The sequence below is a fragment of the Mustela putorius genome, unplaced genomic scaffold, assembly GCF_011764305.1.
Source record: "Mustela putorius furo isolate JIRA1106 unplaced genomic scaffold, ASM1176430v1.1 tig00003976_pilon_pilon_pilon, whole genome shotgun sequence".
Lineage (NCBI taxonomy): Eukaryota > Metazoa > Chordata > Mammalia > Carnivora > Mustelidae > Mustela > Mustela putorius.
Window position 1 is genome coordinate 9,625 of NW_025422118.1, and position 16,031 is coordinate 25,655.

The window sequence follows — 16,031 nt, forward strand, 5'->3', positions numbered from 1 at the left end:
TATTCATTTAAGAAATGACGTAGTACAGACAGTCTAACAGCACAAAGGGGCGTTATTCTAGAGGAAAACATGGGACACTGACAATGACTGAGTTGAAAAGTGATTAATAAATTCGAACCTGGAATTGAAGATCATTTAGAAAAACTTTCACCAGTTTATTCTATTTATATGTTCCCCTTCTTTTTTGGCTGCACAAAAAATGATATATGTATGGGTAATTAAAATCTGCATCTAATTAAGTCTGAAAGTCCTCTTACAGTAAGAATGAAACACAGACTAAATGATTAAAAGGTATTGCATATGGGCTGAGTGGGAAGAATTTTTTCTTTCTTATTGGCATGTGAAATAATGGGTTCATCTGACAAGTAACCAATGGCGTCAGTGGGATATGGAGAGTTGGTGAGCTGGAATTAGATCCAGAAACTTTTCAGACTGTCTTGTCCAGCTCATAACTAACAAGGTTTCCTACCTCATTAAGCGGAAACAGTACTGTATGTAGCCAACAGTTTTTGGACTTCTTTAGGTATATAAATCTATAGTGTGGATCCCAAGCCAAATATCCTATCAGAGACACTGAAACATGAAAAGAATTCTTGCTTTTCCATACCTTTCTTCTCCTCGGCCCCTGCATCTGATTTGAGGGTGTGGCTACTACTGTGGAGGGAATCTTTGGGAGTCTTCATTTTCATCCAGGACCCCAGCAAAGCTGATCTTCCTCTCATATCTGTGCCCGGTCCAACTCAGGATCCAAACGAAGTCTACAGCTCTCCAAGTCCTGCAATGTTAGTGAGGAAGGTGTACATGAACGTGGGCATCTCCTTAACACTGCATAGGTCTTGTGGAAAACCTCCTTCCATTTTGAATTGCACCCAGCTGAATTTGCACAGAGCTGAACTCCTCTTTCTATAATGCCAATTTCACATTGTGGCCATGAAAGATGCTTCTTGAATTTAAAAAAAAAAAAAAAAAATCTTCCCTAACTCATTGATTTTCCCCTTTCCTCATGTTTTTATCTTTGAAAAGCATGCACCTTGTTTAAAATCTAGAATTAGCTTCCTCAGGGTGCCTGGGTGGCTCGGTGGGTTTTTAGTTTAAACCTCTGCCTTTGGCTCAGGTCATGTTCTTAGGGTCCTGGGATTGAGCCCCGAATTGGACTCTCTGCTCAGCGGGGAGCCTGCTTCTCCCTCCCTCTCTGCCTGCCTCTCTCTCTGCCTACTTGGGATCTCTCTCTCTGTCAAATAAATAAATTAAATTAAATAAAAATAATGTTTAGAATTAGCTTCCTCACCTTTTTTAACACTTCGTTCACAGTTTAAACTGCATTTTTTGGCATTTATCTGTTTATTAAATGATCATACACTGAGTCTTACTGAGAGACAGAACAGAAGAAGCTTAAAAATCAGACTTGGAGGCAGAATAATGTCCCTCCAGCCCCCAAGAGGTCCATGCCCTCACCCTAGGAATGGGTAAATATGTTACTTTCACATTGCAATAGGGACTGTGTGCAAGTGGATTTAGCTTAAGGATCTTGAGATGGGAATTCTGCTGGATTAGTCAAGTGGGGCCCAGCCTAATCATACGGATTCTTAAAAGCAGAAAGCTTTTCCAAACTGTGATCAAAGGGAAGATATAAACTATGGAAGAAGAATGAGAGAGAGAATATCAAATTACTGGCTTTGAAGATGGAAAAAGGGACCATGAGCCAAGGAATGTGGGTTTTTTGCCCAAGAAGATGGAAAAAAAAAAAAAAGGCAAGGAAACAGAGCCTTCTCTAGTGTCCCAGAAAGGAGTACAGCTTTCTTGATACCTTGACTCTAGCTCACTGAAACTCTTGTCAGACTTCTGATTTCTAGAACTGTAAGGTAGCATGTTTTTTGCTGTTTTTTAAGCAGCTAAACTTCTGCATAAATAGAAAATGAGTAAAGAAGTGATATTGGAGTCTTGTGAGTATTTAAAGGTAGCTCAGCAAAACAAGTAGAAATGGGGCAGCTCAGACTTAAGAAGTTTCATATGCGTATGGTGACTAACATAGCACAATAAAAAAAAAAAAACAAGTTTCATATGTGAAGTCCAGAGGCTCAAAATATGACCAGGCATTGGAGGAAGTGCTTCCTCCCTTATAGAAGTACAAGAGGAGTCTCATGGCTATCTGCTTATGAACAATGTGAACCCATACCCTAATGTAAGCCTTGGAGAAGGGACATGTTTGGTTGGAGTTTGGTCAATGAGGCCCCAAATTGAAAAACTGACCTCCTAATTCTGTGAATGCAGATTTATTCAATCAGAAGATCATATCTGTAAATCTGTAAAAAAAATTTTAGAGGGCCTGATAAAGGAAAAATATATAAAATGCTGATATTATTTCTATAGAGCATTTTTCCTAATATGATCAAAGTCCTCAGATTCATATAGATATGGAAAACAAAAACATTTTTTAAAAGTTCATTTTTGTACCAAGATAGAAATTTTATGTTTTTAATTTGTTATTAATAAATGAAACTTTAAAAAAAAGATTTATTTATTGGACAGAGAGAGAGAGAGAGAAAGAACACAAGCAGGAGGGTTAGATGGAGAGGGAGAAAGAATCCCAAGCAGACTCTGTGCTAAGTGCAGACCCTGATGTAGGGCTCAATCTCACACAACCCTAAGATCATGACTTAAAACCCAAACCAGGAATCCAACATTTAACCAATGGTGCCACCCAGGTGCCCCTAACAAATGAAACTTTATAGACTTTACACAGTGTCTTTCTTCTTTTCCTTTTAATTAAGAAGAGGCATTATACTTTGGTACCAGAAAATTAGATCACATCTTGAAAACAAAAGAACTACATGGAATGCATTTACCATTGTCAAAAAAATATTCTAGGAATACAATTGTTCCCCTGAAATTAATTCCTTTTAGAAAAAAGTAGAAAACCTAAAATACTTTGTATTTTGTTAACCAAACTTAATTATATAAAATTTCTTACTTGGGATAAAAAATAATGTAACAACTATGATTCTCAAAAGTCACTATCTCTTCTAATGTCTTCTTTTATCCATTAGCCAAAATCCCATCTCTCTTTCAAAGCTATATTCAAATGTGCCTTCTTATAGAAAGATTCTTCAGTTTTTTTCAGCAGCAGCTTCTTTGGTCAACCATGGCCCTTCTGCCTCCTTCTCAGGGCCACTCTTATCTTTCACACCAGGAGGAGGTAATTTTTTAGGAGTTGGTTCTCCTGTTTCAATATATTTATCTCTGTATTTACCCCCTCTTCTCTTAACTATGATACCACTTTTTTTTTTTTTTTTTTAAGGATCTTATTTATTTATTTGAGAGAGAGAGACAGTGAGAGAGAACATGGAGCGAGGAGAAGGTCAGAGGGAGAAGCAAAACTTCCCGTGGAGCTGGGAGCCAAATGTGGGACTTGATTCCCGGGACTCCGGGATCATGACCTGAGCCGAAGGCAGTCGTCGTCCAACCCACTGAGCCACCCGGCATCCCACCACCTTTTGTTCATAGTCTTCCTCCCAATAAATATGCATCAGTTAGTCTTGGGTCATTATATGTAAATCGTGTGTGCTTCTAATTTTTTAACTTTAGGAATATTTGGAATGCAGCAATATATTTTTTTATAAGTGATTTGTTTAAGTCCATCAGCATACTTTTGGTATAGTCACAGCACAGTCTTTCACCCAAGGATCCAATATGTTGCTTTCTCTAATGAATGAATGTAGATGACCAGACTTCCTCAAGGTTTATTATTGTAGACTCATCTATCCATTGGATCGGAATTATTTGTTTTAATTCAAGTTGTTTAGCCACTGGTTATTGATTTTACTAATTCAATTGGTAAACATTTGAAAATAGACCAGCAATTTATGAACAAAATTATCTCTGTTTATTTCTTTATTGTTCTCAAGTTTGGAAGTTAATTTTTCACGCATTAAAAAAAAGATTTGATTATTATGTTATTTTAGTTACTTTATATTATAAATCCTGTAAAATGCTTTTTCCTTTAAAAAATATATTATTTATTAGTATGGTTTATGAAAACATTGAATAAATATATTACCAGAAAGTTCTTAAAAAAAAAAAAAAAAAAAGCACATTATTTAAGTGACATCTAGGGGTCTGGGAAAAAAAAAATTTTTGTGTTGGTTAAATTATTTTTTTATCAACTTTTAAAACTTCTTTCAATATCATTTTGCCTTTTTCTTTTACCTCTATTCCCCCAACCAATCCAGTGAGTGTGCCTCCAGAGATTTCCTGACCCTATCCAAGAAACAACTATGGTTTAAACTAATTAACTTTTTGTTTAATTTGATATTATTGTACTTTTGGTTCTTTTGCTTTCTTTTCTACATTTTGGTTGTAACTAGGACATTTTTCAAACAGAAATTTCAAATTCACCGTTTTCGAAAGGGTGTTACGGCCATTTTCTGCCAGAAAGACTTTTTCTTTTGATAGAAAGTTTACATCCCTGATTTTTCTTCCATCCTCAAACCACACATTCTAGAATATCTATAGCTTCTACTGTGATTATTTTGTTACCTTATACTTTTATTATTTTTGAACATTAGGATATTTATTATTTTTTTACTGTTATTACTATTATTAGTTCAGTTGAACTAAAAAAAATTGTTTTTCAAGATTTGTAACTACCCTTGCAGGAAGCATTTTGTTAAAACTTTATAATAGTTTCATTTTGATGGTATTTATGCTTATCTTGTGAGCACTTTGTTAGACTCACACTGTTTAGTACAATTTCTTTAAAGAACAACTGCTGAATTTACAGGTTCTGTGTTGGTAAAAACAGTTTCATTAAACTCACTGTTTATAGTAGGTTTGAAGGTAGGTTTGAATATAACTCGAGGTGTGTGTGTATGGGTTTGTTTTTTTTTTCTCCATCAACTAAAGTTAGATTAAACATGAGAAAAAAAAGCTTCCTATTTACTTTATAAAGGTCACATCACAATATAATGTGTACCTACCCTGGATAATAAAAAATCCCAATGTAATGAATGAAGGATTCTCTAAGGCCTTGTTAAAGTTGATGCAGCCCGTGAACACTTTCCCTCGCCTTGACTGAATGACTGAAGGCTCTGTTTTAAAGCCTAATTTCTTGCCATTTTCCCACTAGTCTGCTATTTGGTTCTATAGTACTTTTTAAAAGTTTTTGATAGATTTTTTTTTAAATGAAATTTACTGTAATAATAAGGGACATTAAACTCTAGCTTTATAGAATTTGAAACAGAGAACAAAAATAACTGAAATCAAACTTTAAGATTCTTTTTTTTTTAAATCCCAATGGATCAGAATGGTGATCAAATAAAATTTGAAATATGAAAAGGAGATAAGTGCTTTTATGAAGGTTTCAGTATAATTAGAATGTACAAAATAGCACTAATAGAGATATTATTATAGATCAGATATTTCATTCCACTTGATTTTAAACACATGTGTTGGCCTTGCACTGATTTTATAGAGTAGTTTCAATATAATAGTAAAGGAAAACATTCAGAAAATTAAAAGCCCAGGTTAATAGGAAAATGGAATAAGAACAATAGGAGAAACTTCCCTTTCTCACAGCAAATAATGTAGTTTCACACAGTCCAAATTCCTGTATGTTTCTCCTGAAAACATACATTTTACCCACAAGTGTTTCCAACTTGAAAATACCCATTTTATGTTTTAGAGTATGAGGGAACAAGTCTTCCAAATATTGGAAAACCAGAGGTAGAGGCAGTGCTCGGGGATAATAGCACCGATTCTTTTTTGTTTCTCCCCAGGGATTGGGGTATGGCTTTGTTCATGCCTAGTGTGGTTAAAAAAGCAGGAGAGAGCTAGTGCACTATAACATTGGTGAAAATAGAAGTGCATAGATTGTGTAACACTTTTTCTGGTAGAGTAGTCTAAGTCTTGTGTAGGGGAAAATAAAAAAGAATTTGTCTGGTTTCTCAGCTCTGGCTGGATGTTGTCTGTAATGCAAGAACCACTGGAAAGTTGGTGCCTCTTAGAGAACTAAGGGCCAAGGAAAAGCAACTCTGAGGTGTGCCCATCCCACACACTCTGTGAAGATGCCTGGCCTCTACAGAGTGTTGGTGTACTCTTGCTAAACAAAATCAGGCCTTGATGGGTGCAGAAGTATGGGTGTGTACATGCGTGCGTGTGTGTACGTAGTCTTCTGCCTATTTGTACCTGTACGAAGTATGGCAGGAATAAAAAATATATGTTCAGAGATGTTTACATGTTAAATACTTAAGTCTTTCTGCCCATAACTTAAATGAGAAAATTTACTGGAAGCACATTTCTATATGGATTTATGAGCTGTTAAATTTTTATGACAAAAAAATCCTGTCAGTAATTTCTAAAAAATGCTGGCCGTAAAACTCCGCATAGTTTGCAGAGTAAAGGAACCTAAAGGCATATGAGAGAAGATTCACAAGGAAGTAAGCATTGCTAAGAGAGTCACTCAAAATAGAGACCAAAGGATATATTGAGGAAGTAGGGCCTAGGCACGTCTCCTGTCTCACATCACAGAACACCATGAAGCTCTTACTTTTGTAAATTGCCACTTATCGACTGCAACTCCACTGCCTTCTGGAACACATCCCCTTCTACTTTTGGATTAAAATAGAGATCATGTAACACCTGTTAGCTAAATAGCCAATCCTGTATTAGTTAGTTTTAAACTGTGCCAGCACCAATCATAATCCTTTTCAAACAAGTTATGTAATCTTATGGTTTTCACCTTTAGAATCCTACTCATAATTCCAATTTGGAGCACACCCTTCATTTCCATGGACTCTGTGTCTCCCAGATGGCTAGCTCTAAGATCTCTTCTTGGTGCAAATGGTCTTAGACATTCCTAGCATGACTGACAGTGATCAGTCTAATATTTTACTCAGTGGTGCTATCTTCAGTAATTTTAAGGTCAAATTCAGAGTTATTATTTTCTTTGGGAGGGTTGTTTTTGTTTGTTGGTTTTTGTAAGAGGAAAAAAAGAGATTTTTATATATGAAGATCCCTTGGTTGAATTTTTTAAGTTATATGATACATGTGGCCATTTGGCATTTGAGGGAACTGTGGATACTCAAACCCTAGCCACTTATCTGGCCTCTCTGAGTAGCCAGATTGTTAATACCCATACTTTACTTACCACAAGTGGCTCAGTGCGTGGTCTGGGCAGGCAAGAAAAGGTTTCTCGCAGGAAGGTAGTGATCTCCAGGAGAAGCTGGCACGCTGCCATCTTCAAGGCAAAGGGACAGCCACATTTAGAGGGGTTCACAGTACCTATGGAATGAAAGAGTTCCTTCATAAATAAACACACCAATAAAAAAAATACAGAGAGGCACAGTTTGATGGACAAAGCTACACATGTCCAAAAAATGAAATTGTATATGAGAATGTTACCCTATTCACGTTCAATTGACCTCTTCCATTTACTGCAATCTGTGCATTACCTATACCTCCCTCTTCCTCCATTTTGTAATTCAATTTAGTGAGTTCCCTGGTATTGAAATATCAATCAGTAAGAAAGAAATTATTTTCCTAAGGCTCCTAGAGGAACAAAAACACAGCCCACCAAGCTAGAAAGCCTCTTAACAGAAACAGAAATGGAAAGCAGTCTTGCAAGATTTTCACATTGCTAATTTAATCAGATGTAGACTATGTACAGGGTAGTGAACTAGCTTTGGCACTACAAAAATCTCACCAGTTTCATTTTATGAGAGATATTTTTGTCGAGGACAGTGATGCCCAGATGTGTTTCTGCAGCATAGATAAGGCATACTTGATCACCTCTATCATATACTTTATACAAGTTAGCCTATCATATTAAAGGATGCACACTACACTAGAAGTATGCAAATACTCTGCTTTGCTCTGAAGAATACCAGCCTTTGAGTGAGTAGAATATTGCCTCCATCATAGACTCAGATTTTGCTCTAAAGGCAGATAATGGCCAAGGTGAACCAGAGACTTTTAAAATTCTTAGGATTAGTTCTCAGATACAGGTCGTCACTAAGCCTGCAGAAATAACGCTGATTGCTTATCAGCATTCAGAAAAGAAGACCAAAGCAATATTGAGTTCTGCCTCTCTTAAGAGAGAAAGAATATACTTTATCTATTTTGAATCAAGACATCAAGCAATCACAATATCATTACATATCAACATTCCAAAACATATTTCTAAAATATTTCCTGTGTATTAGGTTTTCTTAATTGAAGAGGATATCTATATCTATATCTATATCTATATCTATATCTATATCATCTATATCTATCTCATGGCTTATACTGAGAATGGGTGGAAATTATGTTCTTTCTGAAGATACTTGATTATCATTTCCTCATGAAAACCATTATTTTTTTTCTCCAGGGATAAATCATGGATAGGGGACTTCCTCTTACTAAGGACCAAAGAGACTAGCTCCTCTAGAATTTCTAGACTGATACTTACTTGAGCCATAATTATTTTTTTAAGTGCAAGATGAGCTATGAAATGACAGGAAAGTGGAACTAAGCCAGATATTCCAATCTTATATTCAATGGAGACTGCATAACTCTAGAAATTATCTGGATGTCCAATAGTTTTTAAACAACAATCTAATAATAAATATTCAGCATAAGCTTCTGGATTTGTCCCGAGGTTATCATCCACTCTTCTGGTCATTCCTATAAACAATGGACTTGGTCTTAGTCCAGACATTTTCATCACTATCATCTGAAATATTGTTAACATGAACAAGGATGAGTCCTACATGCTCTCATCAAATAGCTTAAGTACCAGGTATAATATGTTGGTAAAGGATACTTATGTAGTTTCATGGAAATTAAAGTTCATTTTGGCCCATGAGAATGTATCCATCTAACACTGCTTCAGCTGCTCTCCATTCTGAAAGACCCCTAGGACATCCAGGGCAGTTTGGGGATGGCTTCAGTAGGCCTTTATTCGGTTCTGCATTTGCTGGATAGTCCTCAAGTGGTCCTAAGGACCAGACTCAATTCCATTCTCCATTCTACAATTCAGAGGCATTCCAGGATACTCTAGACTTATGAACTTGATGGAGTCTTTGGGGGTGAACATTCACTTGTAGCTGGAAGACTGATGTCAGAATGTGGTGTTTTGTCAACAGCTAAGTCAAGAAAATTGGCTCTGATATGATAAAGGCTGAGAAAGGGCAAAAAGATGAAGAAAAAAAAAAACTCCAAAAAAAAAGAAATCCTTGGTATAAAAGTGGAAAAGAAGGCAAAAAGTTTTCTTTTATTATTATTTAATTATGCACACTGCTACACCCTAGGCATCCTTTTACATTTCTTGGCTGGAAAGATGAAGTAGGCTTGGCATCCCTTAACTAAGAACAGTTTTTAACATAATCAGGGAGTTTGAATTTCAAATCACTACAGAAAGACAAGAGAAAGAGGCCTCACTCTTTTCCTCAGATAATATTACTAATTCCAATACCATGGAGTAACTGAATGGTTCATAAAAAGGCAGCGGTACACATACACAACAAGATTGTATGGTGTAGAAACACATGTATGAACAAAATGGTGTTGAAGAGGAATGCACAGGAATCTCTTTGTCTCTACTCTCTCTATGGTGGGACAAGCTTCTAATTTTAACAAATCAGTACAGCAGATACTGTCTAATCACCCGAATTATTTACTATTTTAAATTCATGTTAAATACAGTAATTATTCTAAGCAATCCACTATTTTAATCATCTGAGAAGCAGTTCATGTTCAAGTCTACTTGGTATAATTTTTTTTTTTTAATTTCCAAGAGTAATAAAAAAGTGTAAAACCTGATTAATCCTCTGCTGGGTCAGTAATTTACTGTTATATTTTCTCAGAGAGGTCTAAAAAAACTAATTTTTATATTATAGTATGAGTCACAGACTATAAGGCAATGGAGCTCCGTATCACCTGCAGCTCCTTGTCTCTGTGTATTGTCTTCTCATTCTGGTCCTCATCCTCTCTTTATGGGGCTTTATGCACATGCATTACATCCATGCACAGGGAATAGGGGAAAAAGGTGTAGTGGGGAGACATGGGAAGGTGGTAAGAATGTGAAAGAGGAAAGAGGGAATATTAAGTGCTCCTAAAGCAGAGATTCTTACAAGCAGGGGTTCTTGTAGTAAAGGGAGTCGCCTTACTGTCATCTAAAAAGTCTTCCTCCTCATCCTCCCTTTCTCAGTCTCCTCTTGGTCTCCTCATCATAAATGAGACCCAGCAGGTTGGCGGGGCTCTCACTTTCCCCATGGCACAGCTCATTCAGCCGGACACCAATCGCCTGCCATGGGAAGAAAAAAAAAATAGCACCAAGTATGTCAGACTGCAAACTAGGCTCATACATTACAGAGGTAATAAGCAACTGTAATGGGGAATGTAATAAACTACTAGGACACATGAAACCAAGAAACTGATACTTAAACATACAGCAAAAGCCTCCTCTATGCGCCATGGTGGTATTGCCACCATGTTTCCCTATGTGGAAACGCAGAGGTGGATGGCATTGATGTCATCTTCATCTCCAAGGTCATTTAAAGACTTGTAGGAACCTGAACAATACCTTTGTGTTCTCATACAAATTTTGGGGGGAAACTATTTCCACTTACTTGAAGGTCATTTGTTTTATAGGTCTCCTATAAGGGAATATGCAGATGTTTTTAATAGAGGATTTTGTTATAGTTAAAAACAAAAACAAGAACTCACAGTTCCTCAGAGTGTTTCTGATTATGCTGTTTTATGAGAATCTCACTGCCATGCTAATGAGTCAGAAGTTGACATGAATTCTAGTACAGCAGTTTACATCTGCCATTAGATACACATTTAATGGTTTTTTTTTTAATAGACTTTGTTCCCTCACTCTATGATACTTTATGTACTAGGAAGAAACACTAACTATTCCTTTGGTAAAGTATCCAACATCAACATAGAACCAATACTTGCTATCTGTTCTTCTGAATCATCGTGCACTACTGTCTGATTTACTGAAAGGAATTTTCCAGAAAGAGACAAAATATACCACCTCTTTCTGATTCTTTTATTTTCCAATTACATACTGTGTGCAAGACAGGAAGAGACATGTGCTTAGAAAGGAGAGTCAAAAGCTAAAATGAAAACTGAACTTGGGGTTTGAGAGCTTGGTTACTCTGTGCATTAGTAAGAACAAAGTTCCAGCTAATTTCCTTCTTCATTCCTGTATTACTTCTTTCAAATATTTAGAGAAGTTTCTAGAACTGGGCATGCATGAAATTAGACTTTCTATTATAAACTGACAAAGATATGTCTTCAAATGAAAACACAATTTGTTTGAATGTCTTGGCTATCTGGAAGCAAAAAGTTCTCCTTAAACTCTGAAATTAAGTGGTAAGTAATAAAAACTCTATCAAAGAGAAAGAAAGCAGTGTAAAAAAGATATCATGACTTCCTAAAAATTCAACCACTAACCTGAGGAGTTTTTTAAACAAATGAAACAAAACATAAAAACAAAAAACTACTACTACTTCAACAAAAAACCTTGTCCTAATGCTACTATTTTGGAGATCTTCTCTAAAGAAGGAGATACGCAATTAGGAATCTGGAGTGGAGCCAATAAACTTAATAGTGAGATTCAAAGGGGAAAAAATCTGCATGACTCATTCTAGGATATTGACACTGAGCAATTTAAGTTAAAGCCACAGTTCATAAAGCTTAAAGGGTTGCTCAGAAAATAAACTTGTCTTGGATAATACTAAATGTCTGAATAATAATTTAGAGCTCTATGTCTCTTCCAAGGCTAAAAAAAAAAGTCTTGACGATGTTTGTTCCTTTCTTCATTCATCAAATCTTTATTAAGTGAAGTCATGTGTTAGGTATTAAATAAAACAGAGTTGAATAAGTTGTTACAGTACATCAGTATCTTTGCTTCCTGTGCCCTAGTAGATTATAAACCTTCATTTAGAAGTTTCACTGTTTGGCAACTGGGAAGGTTAGAGAAAGTCTTGCTCAAGGTGGCTCAGCAAACTGTGATCTGAGATTCGAATGCAGCGTGTCTGCGTTTTGCTCTTCCCCTCAAGGAGCTTACAGTCTCTTGGGGGAGGCAACAACACATCAAATTAACACATTAAATATCAAAAGAGATGAAAAGCACTCTCAATAGTTCAGAAGATGGACAGATTAGATTCGGTTCAGGAAATCACAGAGTGTCTCTTTGCAGTAGATTTTGAAGAATTGGCTAAAGGTTATTGGAGCTAATGGCTAAACTTTGGCTAACGGTGAAGGGGAGAAGTGAACACTCCAGATGGAGAGTTCCAAAAGATCCATCAAGGAAGTGCACTGACATGTCCAGAGACTGACAAGTGAGCCACTTGGTGCAAGCACAATTTCGTGACAGGAAATCAAGTGCCCGAAGGCTGACAAGGTAGACTGGGACTAGATCTCACAGTTCTTGAAGCTAAACTTCATTTCGTATTCTAAAGCAGGATGAAAGGTAATGTGTGCATGAGGGAGAACACTTACTCATTCAAGAGACTCAGTGTTAACTGCCTAGAAATGCCCGAACCATGTAACCTTTCAAAAATTAATGTAATAACTTATTATCATTGAATACTTCTTAGACACAAAGGATTGAGATTAATGGTCTTTTAGATATATTAGCTCATTTGACTTCATCATCCATAAGCTTGGTATGTTTTGAATACTAAGAGAGAGCAGTGATGATGCCAGACTAAGCAATTTGGGTTTTATCCCAAGGGAAAAGGAGAGCCACTGAAGCATTATAAGTGGGTAAGAAACACCATCTGATTTGCATTTTAGTCTAATCACTGTGAGCGCAGCTTGGAGAATGAATTAGAGGGGCAAATCTGGAAGCCAGGAGATAAGTATGAACGTTCTGCTTTTAGATGGGCTCTGCCATATGGAGATCATTTCACTGACAGTGTGTAGGATGGGTCAGATGAGGGGAGACTGTGGGAAGGAGACCAAATAGGAAAATATCTTAGTCATCCAGATGAGAAGGAATAAAAATATGACCTAATAGGACCTTGGTAACATAGAAGAGGTGGAATCAGTAAGGGAAGGAAGGTTGGAATATGTTCAAAGGCTATCGTCTTTGAGAATGCTGGTACCATTTGTAAGAATAGAAAGTTCAGGAAGGCTTGCAGATGGGGGTGTGTTTATATGGGAAGAAGAGTTTTGCTTTGGTCAGATTGTGTTTCAGGGTATTAAGTGACTACCTCCGGAGTGCAGTTGGCAGTGTTGCCCTGGGATCTGAATGGTGCTATGGATAGAGAAGTCTGTGCCACTGGAATACATGTTACAGTTGAAAACACAGGAATAAATGTAGTCCTGGAGGAGGTTATGCACAAAAAAATTATAACAAATTCTGGGAATGTCTACATTTATGGAGGGGGGCGGCGAGGAGACAGAGGACCAAGGAAAAAGAGGAGATAATGTCTAACTTCATAGATTTACTGGGAAGATAAAATGAATTAAAGTTTATTTTCCTTTAAGATGTTTTGTTCAGTGCCTGGTACATAACAGACACTTAATAAATTGTCTCCCAAACAACATAAACACAGAACTTTTTCACTTCACTCAAGTACCCCAACATTTAAATAAGAGAATCAAAAGCTCACGTCTCCCCATTGGTAGAAGAGCTTGGCAGCATTCCACTGCAGCTTCTGGTTCCGTTTGTTGCCCACGATGGGAGAGCGGCCCCTGGAAAGGCCTTTCTTGGTGATATTCACATGATGCCCTTTCATCCACTCTGGCCAGTTGCCACGGTTACAGCGGTGAACAAACCGGGCACATTCCAGGAACAGAGCTGCTCTGGCTACCACAGGAGCTTCCTGAGGATGGTTATTAAGGAAAGAATGATGTGGGATTAATGAAAAATAGGCTGACCTTCATGGAATTACTATGTACTCTTAGTTTCTCTTATTCTCCATATCTTGATTTAGGTTAGCAATATTTCCCAGAATAGTATTATCATGGTTAATGGTAGTGGGAATTCTGGAAAATGAATCCTTAAAGGCAAATTAGGATATGGAAGAATTAGATATTTTAAGTAGATTTCTGTGTTTAGTTTTCCCCTTTTGAAGAATCTCAAGTAATTTCATGACTCTATCTTTGCATAGTTAAGAGGCAGCTGGGATTTGAATGTGAGAGCAAGATAATTTTCAAAGAATTTTTCAATATGAAACTGTTCTTAAACCTAAAATTTTAACCTGAAGCAAACAAATATTCAATTTCTAGAATTAGTCTTATGCTAATCAAGGGAGTCAATAGTGTTTTTGTCCAAGAATAAGCTGTTATTTATGACCATCCACATGTTCCAAAGAAGTACTCTTTCTGTTTCTGCTGTTTCTGCACATTTTGGCTAGTAAGAAAAGGAAGTACTTATTAGAGTTTGTTGAGTTAGTCCTTTTTCTCCTTTGTCGTGAATAACAAACAGATCAATTTCTGCTTAAATAGGCATGGTTTCAATTGAAAATGTTTGACAAAGAGAAAATTATTTAATTGATAAATGCATTTATCAATTAAAAACATTTCTTCAGCAAAATAGAAATATGGTTCCATCTTGTCATGTCAAGACGATGTCATGTCAAGATTTTTATTTGAAAAAAAAAAAAAAAAAAAAAGAAACAGCTTTTAGTTGATACCCAGAAACTGGTAAGTATCAGCTACCTACTGAAGTCTTTACAAGCTAAATAGATAAATAAATTAGGGAAGGAGCATGAAGTTTCTCTGGAAGGTCAACAGGTCATAAAAAAATATACACATCAACAAATAATGTGTATTTTAACTTGTGCCTGCTTTAAAAAAATACATCACAACATTAGGCATCACCTCAGAGTTACGCAATAATCATATGTTGATTAGTAACCACAGGTTTTCAAATTGAAACATTTTCCATAACTTCAAACAACAATATTTTTAATGCCTTGATCTACAATGTTAAACTAGGGGCTAATATATAGAGAATATCAATTACATGCCAGTTAGTTTTTATGAGTTGTAATTCTTAATTATAATAACAAATCTCTGGTCTAGAAATAATATCTTCATTTCAATGTTTTTAAAAAATGATATATAATTTTTCTACCATCAAACAGCGGGGAAGAGGTGACTGGAGGATTCAATACCAGGTCTCTCTAATGCCCAAATCTATGCTAGTTCCTATTCAGTTTCTGTATTGTCTTAATATACATCTAAATCTTGGCAAAAGATGATTTCTAGAAGGCATGTAGAAAGTTGTTGTTTAAAAATGGGGCATTAATGTCATGTAATGTTACTATATGATCACATCATTTTCCTATTTAAAATTTATTATAGGGTCCATCTACATCAATAATAACATGAATAAAGATACTCAGCCTTTGTTATCTGATTCATCTCCCTTTCTATCCCTCTATCAAGTACTTATGATCTAACTACATCAAACTGGCTATAGTCACCCAAATATGACATCTTACACCTTTTCATATGTTCTTTCCATCATTTGTGGGAGATGTTAAACCCCTTTCCCATATGGCAAATTTCCACTTTTAGGAATAAGATACCTCCTCTAAGAAGCCTTTCTTAATCTCTTTTCTCTCAGGCAGAGTTGATTATTTCATACTTTGAGTACCACAGTATCTCAAGCACACTGAATGATTCAAGTAAGTTAGCCCTTTAAGCATTTTCTCATTGTCCACAACTTAAAGGAAGCCATCAAGAATTCCAATGAGATATATTTATGTAGGAACTTAACTTCACAAAACATGTGATGTATTGCTACTATTTACAAAGTTAACCTATGTGAAAAAAGGCAGAATACAAGATGAATGCTAATGGTGAGAACCTATCTTTCATAAAAATGGACACTAATGATGAGAATCTATCAACCCCTGCATTGGTGCTAAGATTTGGAAGCAGGTCACAGGAATAGAAAGACTTGGACTGCGGAGGGTAAAATGACTTCTTCATCAAACCTATCAATATTGTGATACCATAACATACAGATTAAATGCCTACACTCTTCTCCTGAATTAAATATTTATTTTATTAAACATTTC

At 36.1% G+C, this 16,031-nt stretch overlaps 1 long non-coding RNA gene across 1 annotated transcript; it reads right to left on the bottom strand.

Annotated features, from left to right (window-relative positions):
• Positions 1 to 730: 730 nt before the first annotated feature.
• Positions 731 to 10,177, bottom strand: LOC123389493. Its single transcript, XR_006604090.1, has 3 exons — positions 10,146 to 10,177; positions 7,145 to 7,278; positions 731 to 775 (listed from the first exon to the last, which is right to left on the bottom strand). It is a non-coding gene; the product is annotated as an uncharacterized LOC123389493 (long non-coding RNA).
• Between the last annotated feature and the right edge of the window lie 5,854 nt (positions 10,178 to 16,031).